This window comes from Heptranchias perlo, chromosome 5 (genome assembly GCF_035084215.1).
Source record: "Heptranchias perlo isolate sHepPer1 chromosome 5, sHepPer1.hap1, whole genome shotgun sequence".
Taxonomy (NCBI): Eukaryota; Metazoa; Chordata; class Chondrichthyes; order Hexanchiformes; family Hexanchidae; genus Heptranchias; species Heptranchias perlo.
In genome coordinates this window covers 124,351,114-124,369,130 of record NC_090329.1, presented here as the reverse complement: position 1 = coordinate 124,369,130, position 18,017 = coordinate 124,351,114, and positions in this window count along the sequence as shown.

Here is an 18,017-nt window from a genome sequence, read left to right as displayed (position 1 = left end):
GCAATGTGCACCGCTGCTCTGGCGATGGGTTCCCCATTTTATTTTCCTCCTCTTCTTCAATGTTGGAGCCAGCAGAGGATGCTTGATGAGCTCACTTGAGCGCCTCCATCTGTAACCCTTTCTGCTGCACTATGTTGTGCAGGAGGCAGCACACGACGATTATTCTGCACTCCCTCGCTGGCGAATACTGAAGGGCTCCCCCAGATCTATCCAGGCACCTGAAGCACATCTTCAACATCCCTATGGCTTGCTCAATGACGCACCCGGTGGTGATGTGGTGCTGGTTGTACTGCTGCTGTGTCTCGTTGGTGGGATTTCTCACAGGTGTCATAAGCCACGTCGTCAGGGTGTATCCCATGTCTCCAAGGAGCCAGCCCGTAAGTCTATCTTCTGTATGGAAGAGGTCCGGGATGTTGGTCTCGCGCAAAATGAATGAATCATGACAACTGCTCTGGCGCACACCTGCAGAAACCTCCTCCGGTGGTCGCACACCAGCAATGCATTGATGAAGTGATATCCCTTTCAGTTTATGAACAGTCCCGGCTCATGTGGGGGTCATCAATTGCGGCCTGCAACTGTGGGAAGCCAGCCTGAGAGTTGAAACCCACTGCCCTCTCAGTCTGGCTGATGTCGTCGCAGGAGAAGTTGATGTAGTCGGATGCCCTAGCAAACAAGCCATCCGTGACCTGTCATATACACTTATGTGCAGACGACTGAGATATCCTGGAGATGTCACCCTGGAAGGATCCAGAAATCACTGCCCTCAATTCCCCCCTCATCTGCAATCCAAAGAAATTGAGGGCAGTGATGACTTTAACTGCAACAGGCAATGCGTGGCCACCAGGCCCAACCGGGAGCAGCTCCGTATGAAGCAGAGTGCAGATGTCTGCGACCACCAGTCGACTCAATCTAAGCCCGCGTAGGCACTGCTCCTCAGAGAGGTCCAGGAAGCTCAGCCTCTGCCTGTAGACCCTGTCATGTGGGTAGTGCCTCCTGCGACCTTTGCCCCTCCATTGGTGCCCTCTCTGCTCTTTCCGGGTCCTTGTTGCGCACCTCTGTCTTGTGCACCTGCAGATTCCAGAACTGCAGAACATGCCTGCCGCGGATTGTGATGTGCCTCCTCCTCAGATGTACTGTGGAATAGATCCATTGTTCCTCTCATCCTGATCTTGTTAGTTTGAGGGGCTGCAAAATGTAGGTAAATTTGTGTGAACACAAGAATTCTCAATCTCAACAAAGACGTCTCAGACTAAACACAAAGAACTCCCACCCAAATGTTTGTCTGAGAGAATTGAGTGCCCAGCTGCAATAACTCACCTTTATTGAGATATGTCAATCACTGGTTTAAAGGGCCAAATGAGCTTCAGCTGCAGCTCATCTCCGTTTCATTAGTGTGTTTCAGAAGCCACAGGAGACATGTACAGGAGAAGTTAAATCCGTTTCTGTTGCAGAATCCACAAAAAGTTATACAGCTATCGTGTTTCAACTACCTAAATTGCCCCTTGAAATATCGTCCTGCCAGCTTTAAGTGGAGACAGGACTTCCGGGTTTCTGTTGTGCATCCTAACGTGCCTGAGTTAAACCCGGAATTGGGCACCTTGGAGCTGGGATGTGGTCGCACACCAAAAAGCTGCTACTTTAACATCCCACCCACCCCGAAGCCACCCCATCCTGGGATTTAAAATTATCCCCATAGTCTTTTATGCAACAGAGATAAATAAACCCTAGATTTGACATGGATTTCACACAGGGACCTTACAGCTAGCAGATGAGGGGGGAACTTTCATCTGATCAGGATGGTGTGGATTTAAGCCCAAGTCGTGGAGGTGACAGGCAATATCCACCCCCTCACCACAGGCGCACTGTAGCTGCAGTGTGTGTTATCTACAGAATGCAGTGCAGCAACTCACCAAGGTTACTTCGGCTGCACACCCCATTCCCAGCAACCTCTACCAAAAAGAAAGACAAGAGCAGCAATGTCATGGGAACACCATCACCTCCAAGTTTCCCTCCAAGTTATACATCATCCTGACTTTAAAATGTATCACTGTTCCTTTATCGTCGCTGGGGCAATGTCCTGGAATTCCCTAGCTAATGCCACTATGGGAGCACTATCAGCACAAGGACTGTAGTGGTACAAGGAGAAGGCCCAAAACCACCTTTTCAGGGCATCTAGGGATGGGCAATAAATGCAGCCTTGCTAGTGTCACCCACATTCCGAGAACAAATTAAAAAAAGGGCAAGTGTGCAAACTGACTGCTCTACTCAGTTCCCATTCTAACTTTAAAAAAAAACTATTTCCCTCCAAATATAGTTTTTCGCTTGTCCAAGGGAACATAATTATAGAATCATACAGCACAGAAGGAGGCCATTTGGCCCACTGTGCCTGAGCCAGCTCCTTGAATCAACTATCCAATTAGTCCAACTATCATTCTCTTTCCCCATAGCCCTGCAAATTTTTCCTTTTCAAGGCCTTTTAGTCTAACATCTGTTGTGGGAAAGTTATTGGAATCTATAATTAAGGAAAGTGTGACTGAGCACTTTAAGAAATTTGAGCTGATTAGAGAGAGCCAACATGGATTTGTAAAGGGAGGTCATGTCTAACGAACCTAACTGAATTTTTTGAGGAACTAACTAAAGTACTAGACAGGGGAATGTTTATGGATGTAGTTTATATGGACTTCCAGAAATCATTCAATAAGGTTCCACGTAAGAGACTGTTAGCTAAAATTAAAGCTCATGGAATTGAAGGCAAATTATTGACCTGGTTCGGAGCTTGGTTAGGCGGTAGAAGACAGAGAGTAGGGATAATGGGTATGTACTCGAATTGGAAGGAAGTGACTAGTGGTATCACACAAGGGTCTGTGCTGGGGCCTCAACTATTCACTATATTTATTAATAATTTAGATAACACAATAGAGAGCCATATATCCAAGTTTGCTGATGACACAAAGATCGGTGGCATAGTAAGTAATGTAGAAGGGAGCATAAAATTACATAGAACCATAGAACCGTAGAAAAGATACAGCACAGAAGGGGGCCATTCAGCCCATCGTGTCCACGCCGGCTCGAAGAACAACCAGGTGCCCATTCTAGTCCCACCTTCCAACACCCGGTCCGTAGCCCTGAAGCTTATAGCATTTTAGGTGCAGGTCCAGGTACTTTTTAAAAGAGTTGAGGGTCCCTGCCTCTACCACCAATTCCGGCAGAGAATTCCATACACCCACCACCCACTGGGTAAAAAAGTTTTTCCTCATGTCCCCTCTAATCCTTCTGCCAATCAGCTTAAATCTATGTCCTCTAGTTCTTGAACTCTCCGCTAGGGGAAACAGGGAAACCTGTCTACTCTATCTGGGCCCCTCATAATTTTGTACACCTCAATCAAGTCTCCCCTCAGCCTCCTCTGCTCCAGGGAAAACAACCCCAGCCTATCCAATCTCTCCTCGTAGCTGCAATTTTCAAGCCCTGGCAACATTCTTGTAAATCTTCTCTGCACTCTCTCCAGAGCAATTACATCCTTCCTACAAAGAGACATTGATAGATTAAGTGAGTGGGCAAAACGATGGCAGATGGATTTCAACGCAGGTAAGTGTGAGGTCATCCATTTTGAACCAAAAAAGAATAGATCCGAGTATATTTTAAATGGTGAAAAATTAGGAACAGTGGAAGTAGCAAAGAGATTGTCGGGTCCATGTACACAGGATTACTAAAATGTTGTGGTCAGGTAAAAAAATTAATCAAAAAGGCTAATGAATGTCAGCCTTTATAACTAGAGGACTAGAATATAGAGGGGAAGAAGTTTTGCTACAGCTAGACAAAGCCCTGGTTAGATGACATCTGGAGTACTGTGTACAGTTCTGGGCACCACATCTTAGAAAGGATATATTGGCCTTGGAAGGAGTGCAGCACAGATTCACCAGAATGTTACCAGAGCTCCATGGGTTAAATTATGAGCAGAGATTACATAAACTAAGCTTGTATTACCTGGAATATAGAAGGTTGAGGGGTGATTTGATTCCAAAATGTATCACTTCACACTTCTCTGCGTAAAATTTCATCTGCCATCTGTGTCTGCCCATTTCACCAGTGTGTCTATGTCCTCCTGAAGTCTGCTGCGATCCAAACGCACTGTTTACTACATTTCCAAGTTTTGTGTCATCTGCAAACTTTGAACTTGTGCCCGCTATACCCAAGTCCAGGTCATTAATATATATCAAAAAGACAAGTGGTCCTTTGGGACATCACTGCAAGCTTCCCTCTAGTCTGAATAACAACCGTTCAACACTACTCTCTGCTTTCTGACTCTTAGCCAGTGTATGATAGGAAAGAAAGAACTTGTATTTCTATCTCGCCTTTCACAACCTCAGGACGTCCCAAAGCGCTTTACAGCCAATTAAGCATTTTTGAAGTGTAGTGTCGTCACTGTTGTTATGTAGGAAACATACAATAAGTACATAGGATAAATATGATGCTTCAATCCTGCTTCCCACCCCTACTCACACAACCTCCAAAGCACTTAGCACTTCATTGGTTGACAGGATCCCAATGAAATGGATTGAGACAGACACCAATTACAGCTGTTTCCTCTCTGCATCTTATCCTGCCCAGTGGTCTAGTTGAGTGCCAGCAGAAACCTATCACATGAGTCAGGGTGAAAACCACAGCTGGGACTCAAGCTTCTTACCACAGAGTCAGGAGACAAGTACCATCAGATCACAGAAACAATTATAAATCATTGACACCGTCAATGGACTCACACTAAGATCTCGAATAAGAGCCTTCGTCAGCTGATTCAAAACAGTTAACAAACCATCACATAATTCTGGTCATACCACATTCAGTATTTGTACATAAACATAAGCAGAAGTGAACATTATGAGCCCACCACTCCAGTACAGCAGCTGTTGTTTCCACAAGCTCTCCCTGTGAGCCGTCCAATGTGATCATTGTGCAGCGATCAGTCATTCACTCACCAGCGGTTCAATGGGAGCTTCCATCTTCAGTGCAGAGAATGCTTCACATTAGCAGGATGTGCAAACAAGGGACTCTTTAACAGTGTATTAATCAACACAGTTCTTGATGAGGATCCTAAAAGGCTTTCTCAATAAAAATGATGCCCATTTTTTTTTGAGGCCTTAGAATTGTAGAATCATAGAAATTTACAGCACAGAAGGAGGCCATTTGGCCCATCGTATCTGTGCCAGCTGAAAAAGAGCCATCCAGCCTAATCCCACGTTCTAGTACTTGGTCCGTAGCCTTGTAGGTTATGGCACTTCAATTGCATATCCAAGTACTTTTTAAATGTGATGAGGGTTTCCACCTCTACCACCCTTTCAGGCAGTGAGTTCCAGACCCCCACCACCCTCTGGGTGAAAAAAATTCTCAACTCTCCTCTAATCCTTCCATCAATTACTTTAAATCTATGCCCCCTGGTCACTGACACGTCTGCTAAGGGAAATATCCACTCTATCTAGACCTTTTATAATTTTATACACCTCAATTAAATCTCCCCTCAGCCTCCTCAGTTCCAAAGAAAACAACCCCAGCCGATCCAATCTTTCTTCATAGCTAAATTTCTGGCAACATCCTCGTAAATCTTTTCTGTACCCTCTTTAGTGCAATCGTATCTTTCCTGTAATGTGGTGACCAGAACTGGGTGCTGTACTCAAGCTGTGGTCTAACCAATGATTTATATAGTTCTAACATAACCTCCCTGCCCTTATATTCTATGCCTCGGCTAATAAAGGAAAGTATCCTATATGCCTTCTTAACCACCTTATCTACCTGTCTTGCTACCTTCAGGGAGCTGTGGCCATGCACTCCAAGGTCCCTCTGTTCCTCTACACTTCTCAGTATCCTACCATTGCCTTGCCTTGTTTGCCCTCCCCAAATGCATTACCTCACACTTCTCCGGACTGAATTCCATTTGCCACTTTTCTGCCCACCTGACCAGTCCATTGCTATCTTCCTGCAGCCTACAGCTTTCTTCGTCACTATCAACCACATGGCCAACTTCTGTATCGTCTGCAAACTTTTTAATCATGCCCCCTACATTTAAGTCTAAATCATTGAAATATACTACAAAAACTGGTACTGAGCCCTGTGGAACCCCACTGGAAACAGCCTTCCAGTCACAAAAACACCCTTCGACCATTACCCTTTGCTTCCTGCCACTGAGCCTATTCTGAATCCAACTTGCCACTTTCCCTTGGATCCCATTGGCTTTTACTTTTTTGACCAGTCTGCCATGTGAGACCTTGTCAAAATCCTTGCTAAAATCCATGTAGACTGCATCAAACGCATTACCCTCATCGACCCTCCTTGTTACATCAAATTCAATAAAGTTAGTCAGACACGACCTACCTGATTGTCCTTGATTAATCCGTGCCTTTCTAAACGACGATAAATATTGTCCCTCAAAATTGTTTCCAACAATTTGCCCACTACTGAGGTTAGGCTGACTGGCTTATAATTACTCAGTCTATCCCTTTCACCCTTTTTAAACAACGGTTCAACATCAACAGTCCTCCAGTCCTCCGGCACCACACCTGTAGCCAGAGAGATTTGGAAAATGATGGTCAGAGCCTCCGTTATTTCCTCCCTTGCTTCTCTTTACAGCCTGGGATACATTTCATCTGGGCCTGGCAATTTATCTACATTCAAGGATACTAAACCCCTTAATATTTCCTCTCTCACTATGTTTATCCCATCCAATATTTCACACTCCTTGTCCTTAATTACAATCTCTGCATCGTCCCCCTCTTTTGTGAAGCAGATGCAAAGTATTCATTAAGAACCATACCCACATCTTCCGCCTCCACACATAGATGACCTTTCTGGTCTCTAACAGGCCCTACTCTTTCCTTAGTTATTCTCTTGCTCTTTATGTATTTATAAAATATCTTTGGGTTTTCCCTGATTTTACTTGCCAGTAGTTTTTCATGCCCTCTCTTTGCTTTTCTAATTTCCTTTTTAATTTCACCCCTGCACTTTCTATACTCCTCTAGACTTTCTGCAGTATTGAGATTCGATATCTGACATAAGCTTCCCTTTTTTGCCTGATGCTCCTTGACATCCAGGGGGCTCCAGATTAGGGAGTCCCACCCTTTTTCTTTGTGGGAACACATTTGCTCTGAACCCTCACTATCTCCTCCTTGAATGCATCCCACTGCTCTGACACTGATTTACCTTCAAGTAGCTGTTTCCAGTCCACCTTTGCTAAATCACAACTCAGCATAGTAAAATTGGCCTTTCCCCAATTGAGAACTTTTACTCCTGTTCTATTTCTGTCCTTTCATATAACTATGTTAAATCTAACTACATTATGATCACTACCATCAAAATGTCCTTCCACTAATACTCCTTCCACCTGCCCAGCTTCATTCCTTAAAACTAAGTCGAGAACTGCCCCTTCTCTTGTTGGGCTTGCTACTTACTGGCCAAAAAATTTCTCCTGAATGCATTTTAAGAATTCTGCGCCCTCTACACCTTTTGCACTGATTGTATCCCAGTTAATATTAGGGTGGTTGAAATCCCCTATCACTGCCCTATTGTTTTTGCACTTCTCAGAAATTTGCCTACATATTTGCTCTTCTATCTCCCTCAGATTGTTTGGGGGTCTATAATACACTCCCAGCAGTGTGACTGCCCTTTTTTTGTTCTTCAGTTCAACCCATATGGCCTCATTTGATGATCCTTCTAACATATCATCCCTCCTCACAGCTGTGATTGTTTCTTTAACCAATATTGCGACCCCTCCCCCCTCTCTATCTCATCTGAAAACCCTGTAATCAAGAATGTTGAGCTGCCATTCCTGCCCCTCTTTAAGCCATGTTTCAGTAATAGCTATGATATCATACTTCCACATGTTTATCTGTGCCCTCAGCTCATCTTCAATTCAAAGGGTTGTCATTCAGTTTAACTTCTGGGCTAGAAGATTTTGCATTTAAGCTCCATGTAGCATATTGTTTGACCCTCTATTCCAAAAGAGCTGATTAATGCTGCGGCATGGGTCCAGGAGAAGCAGCTGCCCTCCAGTACCTCATCCAAGTGACCACTCCTTATGAGTGAACCTGGACTATTGGGAGTATCACAGCTGAGCTGAATCCTGTCCTCACGCAATATCCACACACATCCCATGTCAGTGGATAGCAGTCAGGAATGGGTCACTGGATAGCAGTCAGGAATGGCTCATTTTTGTTTCCCTAGCCCTGTGGGACTGAGCCCATGTGTAATGCTCATATCACCAACTCAGCTCAGATTAATTAACCCAACAGAGTCCCGGATTGAATCTGGGAGCTTCTCGGTGTGTATACATGTCTTGACGTGTGCTTTGGGATGTTACTGAGAGATTAAATATAAGGTGCTAAATAAATGCAAGTCCTTTCTTTTCTAATGGTTCAGTATCTCAGAGCTGAGGATCACGTGAGTGACCAGTGGGGGGGGTAGAGCATGTCGGACAGCTGAGCTCAATCCTTTTTTAAAATTCATTCTCGGGGTATGGGCATCGCTGGCATTTATTGCCCACCCCTAGTTGCCCTGAGAAGGTGGTGGTGGGCCTTCTCCTTGAACCACTGATAGCAGTTTTATACAACTGAATGGCTTGCTGGACCACTTCAGAGGGCAGTTAACAGTCAACCTCATTGGTATGAGACTGGAGTCACATATAGGCCAGACTGGTTAAGGACACTAGGTTTCCTTCCCTAATGAACATTAATGAAACAGTTGGGTTTTTACAACTTTGATAAGCTTCATGGTCACTTTTAGCAGCTTTTTATTTCCAGACTTTGTGCACTGAATTCAAATTCTCAAACTTCTATGGTGGGATTTGAACTTGTATTCTGGATTATTAGTCCAGGCCTTTGTATTACTCGTATAGTAACACCAGCACTGCACTACCTTACCCACTAATGCCCTAGAACAGTGATTAGTCATACTGGGCAGGAAGAAAAACCAGAAAAATCATTGATTATTTTTATTGCAATTAAATGTTTTAGAGGCTGCCGCCATTGTGAGCTTTTGAAAGCAGTGTACCGTTATCATTCCACTGTGAGATCTAATTACTGAAATTTAGAGAAAGCATTTAATAGTCCTTAATAAGTTATTGGGCTCGATTTTCAAAGGGCGGCGGGGTGGCAACGGGAGCGGGGGGGTGGGGGGGGGGGGCGGTGGTTGATGGGCGTGCGGGTAACCCGACTAATAAAATCTTACCATTTCCCCCGCGATCGCAAGTTAATTGGTGGCCCTTTACGTGGCTTCCAGGTTTGTCGTCCGAAAGCTGCTCAGTGGGCAGACTGCGCTCCCACAGGACAGGCTGTCATCTGGAGTGGATCTGTTTAAAGGGCCATTGCTCCAAAAGCTTTTGCTGCAGCAAAGACCAGAAAGGCACAATGGGGCAGCTCAGGGGAAAGGCTGCTCCAAGGTTCAATGATGCCTCACTCCTGCAGCTACTGGACGGGGTGAGGAGGAGGAGGGATGTGTTTTACCCCACGGACGGAAGGAAATGCCCTGCCTCTGCCACCAAGAAGGCCTGGCTTGAGATGGCAGAGGAGGTCACCAGCAGCAGCGACATCTCCCGCACCTGGGTCCAGTGCAGGAAGCACTTCAATGACCTCACTAGGTCAGCCAAAGTGAGTACACTTACTGATTCTCCTACATTCCGTGTTCCACATCACTGCCCCCACCCACCCCCCCTCCCTAACTCATTCTGCACCACCAACACTACTCCATCACATCACTCCTCACACCTACTTAAGGTTCATCCTCAACTTACCTGCACTTCCTGAGCACTTCCTCACCTCCCCATTAGTCATCCCACCACTACCACTCAACCCAATCCTCATCAAATGTGATGTCTCTGTCTCATACTCACCCTCTGATACACCTCTTTCATGGTCAGCCTTACCCAAAGCAATGCATTCATCAGTTGGCCACTTCACCATCACTCACTCACACTTTCTCCCCTTCTAGAAGAGAGTTCAAAATGCACGCGAGAGGGCGAGGACTGGAGGGGGGTCCACAGCAAATAGTGGTCCTCACAGACGCGGAGCAGGAGGAGCTGGAGATCAGTCGAACCCTCGAGTGCCTGTCCGTCAGGAACACCAAGACTGGTGCCCCACAAACGTCTGGTGACACAACTTTAACATTCATCACACACAATATGAATTGATGTTAAGAATGATTGGCATGTTGAACAGCTCATTATACTCATTGCAACATGACACATATGTGATGATGCTTAATATTGCCTTCTGTTCTCTTACAGGCCCTTCAACGATAGCAGTGACGAGAGAGGACGATTCCTCAGAGGAGCTCCCGACCTCTGAGGACGCACCAACACATCTTAACGAGCCATCCACCAGCGCAGATATTCACACCTCGGTGGGTCCTAGTCCCCAGTTAGTTCGGTTCGCACCTGATGAGTCACCACACACAAGTGAGCACGAGCAGACACTGGTGGCAGGGGCAGCTGTGGAGAGTCACATCAGTGGGCGCACTCCTCTCGAGGCTCTGCTCAGCTGGACGCAGACGCTGAACCCTGGGGGCCATCCTTTAAAAGGAGAATGATCGAGGGACAGCAACACATTTGCAAGGTACTGGAACAGGTGCCACACACACTCTCCACAATAGTGCAGAGCATAGAGGAGTCCAACTCCTGCATTACTGGAATGGCGACACAGGTAAGTGCAGGAATGTCTGCGATGGAGAGAATGCCAGCCTCCATTGAGCTTCAAGCATAGCTCACAAATGAGTCCATTCATGCCCTGACAATGGTCGTTCGGACTCAGGGTGAAAAACATTCTGCTGCCTTAAACAGGCAGACAGATACACTAGCAGTGACCTTACAAGGCTTCACACATGTCCTCCAAACTGTTGTCCAGCAGTGTGGTAGGAGTGATGTGGGCCTGGCCCAGGAGAGGGATGATGGCGAAAGGGGACATGGAAGGGGGGACACCACTCAAAGCACTCCCACGTCTCATCTGTTGCCCCCCTCAACTAGTACCCGCAAAGCTGCCTCCTCACCAGGTGGCCGAGTCTGCCCCTGCAGAGGTGCAGGTGGAGCAGCCCTTGGAGTGGCCCTTATGGGCTCCAAAACCCAGAAGGCGTAGGCCCAAAGCACCTAATCAGTCAGGGCATGAACACGAGCAACCTGCCACTACCTCTGCTGCAGCCATAGGGAATGCACCACGTAGAAGTAGTTGGAAGAGAAAGAATAAAGATTTGTGATCACGAGGGGTATGCACAAGGGTGTCTGACAGATGGTCATGTTTTTCATTTATATTTGCTTTTTGTTATCACATTAAGTGTTATCATTCTCACCACTACTGCCATGTCGTGCCCATTCTTGACTGGCTTTTGTGATCGGGCTCTTTCATGAGTTTCACCATGAACAGCGAGACTTGATGCCACCCATTGGGTCACTTTACAGTGGGTGTATGTGTTGTTGCAGGTCTGTTTTGTGCACAGAGGGGTGGGGGTTGGTCAACATCACTAAAACAGATTATCTGGTCATTATCACATCGCTGTTTGTGGAACCTTACTGTGCGCACATTGGCTGCTCCGTTTCCCTACATTACAACAGTGACTACACTTCAAAAATACTTCATTGGCTGTGAAGCACTTTGGAATATCCTGATGTCATTAGAGGTGCTCTATAAATACAAGCCCTTTCTTTCATCCAGTTTAGCTGCACAGGACAAGTGCTGATATCATTCAGGACCAATGTACCATCGACCCACAACACTTAGGGGACTGGAAGGCGTCAAGGGGCTAGCTGACTGCCCTTTCACCCACGGGAACTGGGTTCAAATTTAGTTCCAAACTGCAGGATTCCTCTGTGATTGGACAGTTCCGACCCAGTTCTTCATGGTGAATGGAATACAAGACAGAACTGCTTCTAATTTGCACAGAGTTGGCAATTTCGCTGAGAGAAACCACAACAACAACAACTTGCATTTATCGTCTTTAACATAGTAAAACATTCCAAGACGCTTCACAGGAGGGTTATCAAACAAAATTTGACACCGAGCCTCATATGAAGGGATTAGGAAAGGTGACGGTCAAAGAGGTAGGTTTTAAGGAATGGCTTAAAGGAGGAGAGAGAGGTAGAGAGGCAGAGAGGTTTAGGGAGGGAATTCCAGAGCTTTGGGCCTAGGTGGCTGAAGGCACGGCCGCCAATGGTGGAGCGATTAAAATCGGGGATGAGCAAGAGGCAAGAATTGGAGGAGCACAGAGATCTCGGAGGGTTGTATGGCTGGAAGAGGACACAGAGATAGGGAGGGGCGAGGCTATGGAGGGCTTTGAAAACAAGGATGAGAATTTTAAAATTGAGGCGTTTCCAGAACAGGAGCCAATGTAGATCAGCGAGCACAGGGGTGATGGGTGAACGGGACTTGGTATGAGTTAGGATACGGGCAGCAGAGTTTTGGATGAGCTCAAGTTTATGGAGGGTGGAAGATGGGGGGCCGGCCAGGAGAGCATTGGAATAGTCGAGTCTAGAGGTAACAAAGTCCTGGATGAGGGTTTCAGCAGCAGATGAGCTGAGGCGGGGTGGAGACGGGAGATGTTAGAGGTGGAAGTAGGTGCTCTTGGCGATGGAGAGGATAAGTGGTCAGAAGCATATCTCAGGGTCAAATAGGACGCCAAGGTTGTGAACGGTCTGGTTCAGTCTCAGGCAGTGGCTCGGGAGAGGGATGGAGTCGGTGGCTAGGGAACGGAGATTGTGGCGGGGACCAAAGACACTGGCTTCAGTCTTCCCAATATTTAGTTGGAGGAAATGTTTGCTCATCCAGTATGTCAGACAAGCAGTGTGACAAAAGAGAGACAGTGGTGGGTCGAGGGAGGTGGTGGTGAGGTAGATCTGGGTGTCGTCAGCGTACATGTGGAATCTGACAGTGTGGGCTCAATTTTAAATGTAAATTGCGGGTGCGTTGGGGGCAGGGGGGCTGCGAAAATTGCAGAAATGTAGAACGGGTTCGGAAGCCGGCTTCAACCAGCCGACTTCCGAGTTCCCCACGGACGCACCTGTGCGTGCGCGGGCGTCCCGAATCCGGAAGTAATTAAAGCCGGCGGGATGATAGTTAAAGAACCAAATGTACCTCATTGAGGTACTTAAGGCACTTTATTTGTGACATATTAGGTAGTTAGAATGATTTTTAACTTACCTGGGCGGCTTTCCCACGGCTTCTGATTCACGCCTGGTGAAACCAGGTGTGAAGAGACGGATCAGGGAGAAAGAAACTAAATAAATTAAATAAAAAACCATTGCACAAAGTTAAAACACAAAATTAACCTACCTTTCCACCCTGCTCCGATGTCCGGTGTCTCCCTTCCCGATCTCCCCCTCTTTCCACCCCCCCCCCCGATGTCCCCCCGATCCCCCCCCGATGTTCCCCCGATCTCCCCCTCTTCACCCCCGAAATCCCCCTGATCTCCCCGTCTTCACCCCCCGATATCCCCCCAATCTCCCCTCTTCCCCCCGTGTCCCTCGATCTCCCCCTCTTCCCCCCGATCTCCCCCTCTCCCCCTATATCCCCCCGATCTTCCCCTTTCCCCCGATCTTCCACTCTCCCCCCCCCGATCTCCCCCTCTCCGTCCTGATCTTCCCCTCTCCCCGCCATCCCCCCCGATCTTCCACTCTCCCCCTCTCCGTCCTGATCTTCCCCTCTCCCCGCCCCCCCCCCGATCTTCCACTCTCCCCCTCTCCGTCCTGATCTTCCCCTCTCCCCACCCCCCCCCCGATCTTCCACTCTCCCCCTCTCCGTCCTGATCTTCCCCTCTCCCGGCACCCCCCCCCCCCCCGATCTTCCATTCTCCCCCTCCCCGATCTTCCATTCCAGCACCGGATGACGTCTCACTCTCTGTCTTTCTCTCTCGCCTTGCGTTGCAGCTCCTGTCGGCAGCCAGCTTATCAATCAGGCTGGCTGCCGGGCCCGAAACCCGGAAAGAGCTTTAATGACCATCAATTACGTTGCGATCACGTCGGAAACGGTAAGTTCTTTTTATTCGGGTTTGCCACGTGCACCTTCACCACCCCCGCCACCTCCATTGCCAACCGCCACCATTTTAAAATTGAGCCCTGTGTTTATGAATGATGTCACTGAGGGGGCCAAGGATAGATCCACGGGGGACCCCAGAGGTAACGGTGCGGGAGCAGGAAGAGAAGCCCTTGCAGGAGATTCTCTGACCACGACTGGATAGATAAGAATGGAACCAGGCGAGTGCAGGCCCACCCAGCTGGACGACGGAGGAAAGGCGATGGAGGAGGATGGTGTGGTCAACTGTGTCAAAGGTTGCAGACAGGTCGAGAAGAGTGAGGAGGGATAGTTTACCACGGTCACAGTCACATAGGATGTCATTTGTGACTTTAATAAGGGCCGTTCCAGTACTGTGGCAGGGGCGGAAACCTGATTGGAGGGATTCAACCCTGGAGTTGCGGGAAAGTTGGGCACGGATTTGGGAGGCGTTCGAGGATGGCTGGTGTCGGAAAAAGGAAATCTCAAACAGGTGCAGTAGGTTTCAAGATTTGAGGCAGTGTGGAGGAAGCTTCAATCTGCAACTAGCTAAAGCTTAACTAGGTGCGTTTGATGCTGACATTTGACCCCTGAGCATCTCCGGTCACTGACACCCTTCACCTAGATACAGACAGATATGCTGCAAATGTAGTAAACTCACACCAACAACCTGCATTTATATAGTGCCTTTAACGTAGTCAAACATCCCAAGGCGCTTCACAGGAGTGTCATCAAACAAAATTTGATACTGAGCCATATAAGGAACATAATACAGCATCAGCTGGACCAGAACACATGGCAGAGCATTCTGTTTACTTATAACTTGTTGAAAAAAGTTACGAAGCGACAGAAGTGTTGTCCGTCTGTTTAATCATGAAGGAGGGTTCAGCTCATCCATGCCAGATGACCTCACCAGACATCTGCCCACGTGCACATTTCCTCACTGAGCCGCTGAGGCCAAGTGAAGTACCCTTATTAACGGCCACCCCCTTCACCTTAGCGTCTCCTGTGACGTCCACTCCCGAGGTCTCAATCACAATCAAGGCTCTACTCTCGAACCACTTCCTTATTTCCCTCACCAGCCACATTCCCTCTACTCCCCTTCCAACCCCATCACCAGCATTGGCCTGAGAAGACTGGCAGGTATCGGCCTGCGTGACACTTGGAGTGCACCGAAACAAATTTCTCCCTCCCCACACCCCTCTTCTCTAAGACCGGTTTGCCAAAAGTGCCCGCAAAGATAAGGCACTAGAACAGATGCTTTTATCTTTGTATAGAGGCAAATGAAATGACTGCAAAACTGCAGTGTAATCAGACTCCTTCCGATTCATGTCAAGGCAATCGTCCAAACTCGACGCCCAAATGTTTTTACAAGCAAGCATTTTTTTTTCTCAAAACTAATTAGGGATGCAATATGAACTTGTCTGTTGGTCGTTCCAATCCCATCAAAACGCACACATGCTACACATACATCAACAAAATGTCCACCCTAGCAGGGAACGATGCTTGACATTTGCGTGCTAATTTTCCAAGCAATAGTGGCAGGAATAATTTGTCATGACAGTGCAACTTGTGCTCGACTGTACCACACAATAGGAGGATGCGGGGGGGTGTAAGATTCCTGCTTTAACGATAAACAAGACAACACCTGTGTTTTTTTTCTTGATTTAATGAACCACGAATGAAATCGCCTTCTCAGAAATCACACGTTTTGAGGCCGTGCCTTTTCCCGCTAGCACTTGTGGTTTTAGCCATGGCTCAGTGGTGACACTCATGCCTCTGATTCAGAAGGTTATGGGTCCAAGTCCCTCTCCAGAGACCTAAGCATGTAATCTATTCCAACAGTGCTGTAGTGAGGGAGAGCTGCACTGCTGGAGGTTTTGTCTTTCAGATGAGGCGGTAAACCGAGGCCCCGTCTGTCCTCTCAGGTGGGAGTAATAGATCCCATGGCACTATTTTGAAGAAGAGTAGGGGAGTTCTCCCCAGTGTCCTGGCCAATACTTATCCCTCAACCATTGTCACTAAAGCAAATTATCTGGTTATTATCACTTTTGTGTTTTGGGATCTTGCTGTGTCCAAAGTGCCTGCCACGTTTCCTGCATTACAATATTAAACTTCAAAAGTACTTCATTGGCTGTAAAGCGCTTTGGAACATCCTGAGGTCGTGAAAGGCGCTATATAAATGCAAGTCCTTTATTTTCCATAGTTTTGTTAGTGAGTCCTGAATTGCGGAGGAAAACAGGCATATCTTGTTGTTCATTGAAAAGGAAATGTCAGGACCAAAGAACGAAAGTGGGAGGAGGGGTAACGGGGCAGTGAAGCTGATTCCACGACTCCAGCAAGGATATTGACTCGGAGGGGTCATGGGTCAGAGAACTGACCCTACAGTGTTGTAGTCCTTTGCCGACCCATGCTCGCCTCCACCACGTCCTTTCCTTTGGGAGCACGGAATCATCTCTAGTGTTTACTGACGTCTGTCAGCACAGATTTTCCATAAAAACATCAAATTGTACGCTAACATGCGAGGTACAAGTCTGTGATGCACCAAAAGAGAGACTGAGGTTAAAACTGAATGAAGCTTCAGTAGGAACACATTCCTCTCCATTAAAAGGGAAATGCTTCGTGCTTTGGCGGCGTTGCCATTGATTAATTCGAGAACTATTCCAGCCTCAGGAATTTACAGCTTTTGCTTTGGAGACTTCAGATAAAGTTTCAGTTTTACAAACCAACCTCAAAACTAAAAGGAATAAAACCATTAACTTTTAACTGAAAGATGGTACGTTCGATCCGTGTCAAAGTGTTCAACGCCATTCTGCAGCTGAACTTTGCTAATCGAGCTTCAGCTTTCCCACCTCGGGCATGGCACAGCCTTATTGCAGAGTAAAACACCGTCGACAATAACAACAACAACTTGCATTTATATAGCGCCTTTAACGTAGCAGGAGTGTCATCAGACAAAATTTGACACCGAGCCACATAAGAAGATATTAGATCAAAAGCAAAATACTGCGGATGTTGGAAATCTGAAATAAAAACAGAAAATGCTGGAAATACTCAGCAAGTCAGGCAGCATCTGTGGAGAAAGAAACAGAGTTAACGTTTGAGGTTGATGGCCCTTCATCATCTGTTTCTTTCTCCACAAATGCTGCCTGACTTGCTGAGTATTTCCAGCATTTTCTGTTTTTATTAAGGAGATATTAGGACAGGTGACCAAAAGCTTGATCAAAGAGGTAGGTTTTAAGGAGCATCTTAAAGGAGGAGATAGAAGGGGAGAGGCGGAGAGGTTCAGGGAGGGAATTCCAGTGCTTAGGGCCTAGGCAGCTGAAGGCACGGCCGCCAATAATAGAGTGATGAAAGTCAGGGATGCGCAAGTGACCAGAATTGGAGGAGTGCAGAGATCTCGGAGGGTTGTAGGGCTGGAGGAGGTTACAGAGATTGGGAGGGGCGAGGTTATGGAGGGATTTGAAAACAAGGATGAGAATTTTAATCATAAAATTATATAATTTACAGCACAGAAGGGGGCCATTCTGCCCATCGCGCCTTATTTAACAGCACTTTGCTGTCCCTTCCCACCTGCTACATGCTGCCATATCCACCTGTGACCCGATGCCCCAGTTGGTACACACATGCATTCCACTCGTTGGTGCTTTAAATGAGCTGTCCCAATGTTTCCAGCTGTCTGAGAGAAAACACAGTTTGCTTTGTCTGGCATGAGAGTGCCCTTGGGTCACGGACAGTTGGCTTGAATAGGCAATGTCTTGTCTCATCTAATTTTATCTCAGGGGTTTTTTCTCATAAAACAACAGGAAGCTAATGTCTGGGATATGGCAGTAATTTTGCTTCAAACAGTGTTCTGTTATTACCTCTAAAAAGTCTCACCTCTGAGTCAGAAGGTGGTGGGTTCAACCCCACTCCAGAGACACATTCTAGGCTGGAACTTCTGTGCAGTACTGAAGGAATGCTGCACTGTTGGAGGTGCCTTCTTTCAGATAAGACGTTAAACTG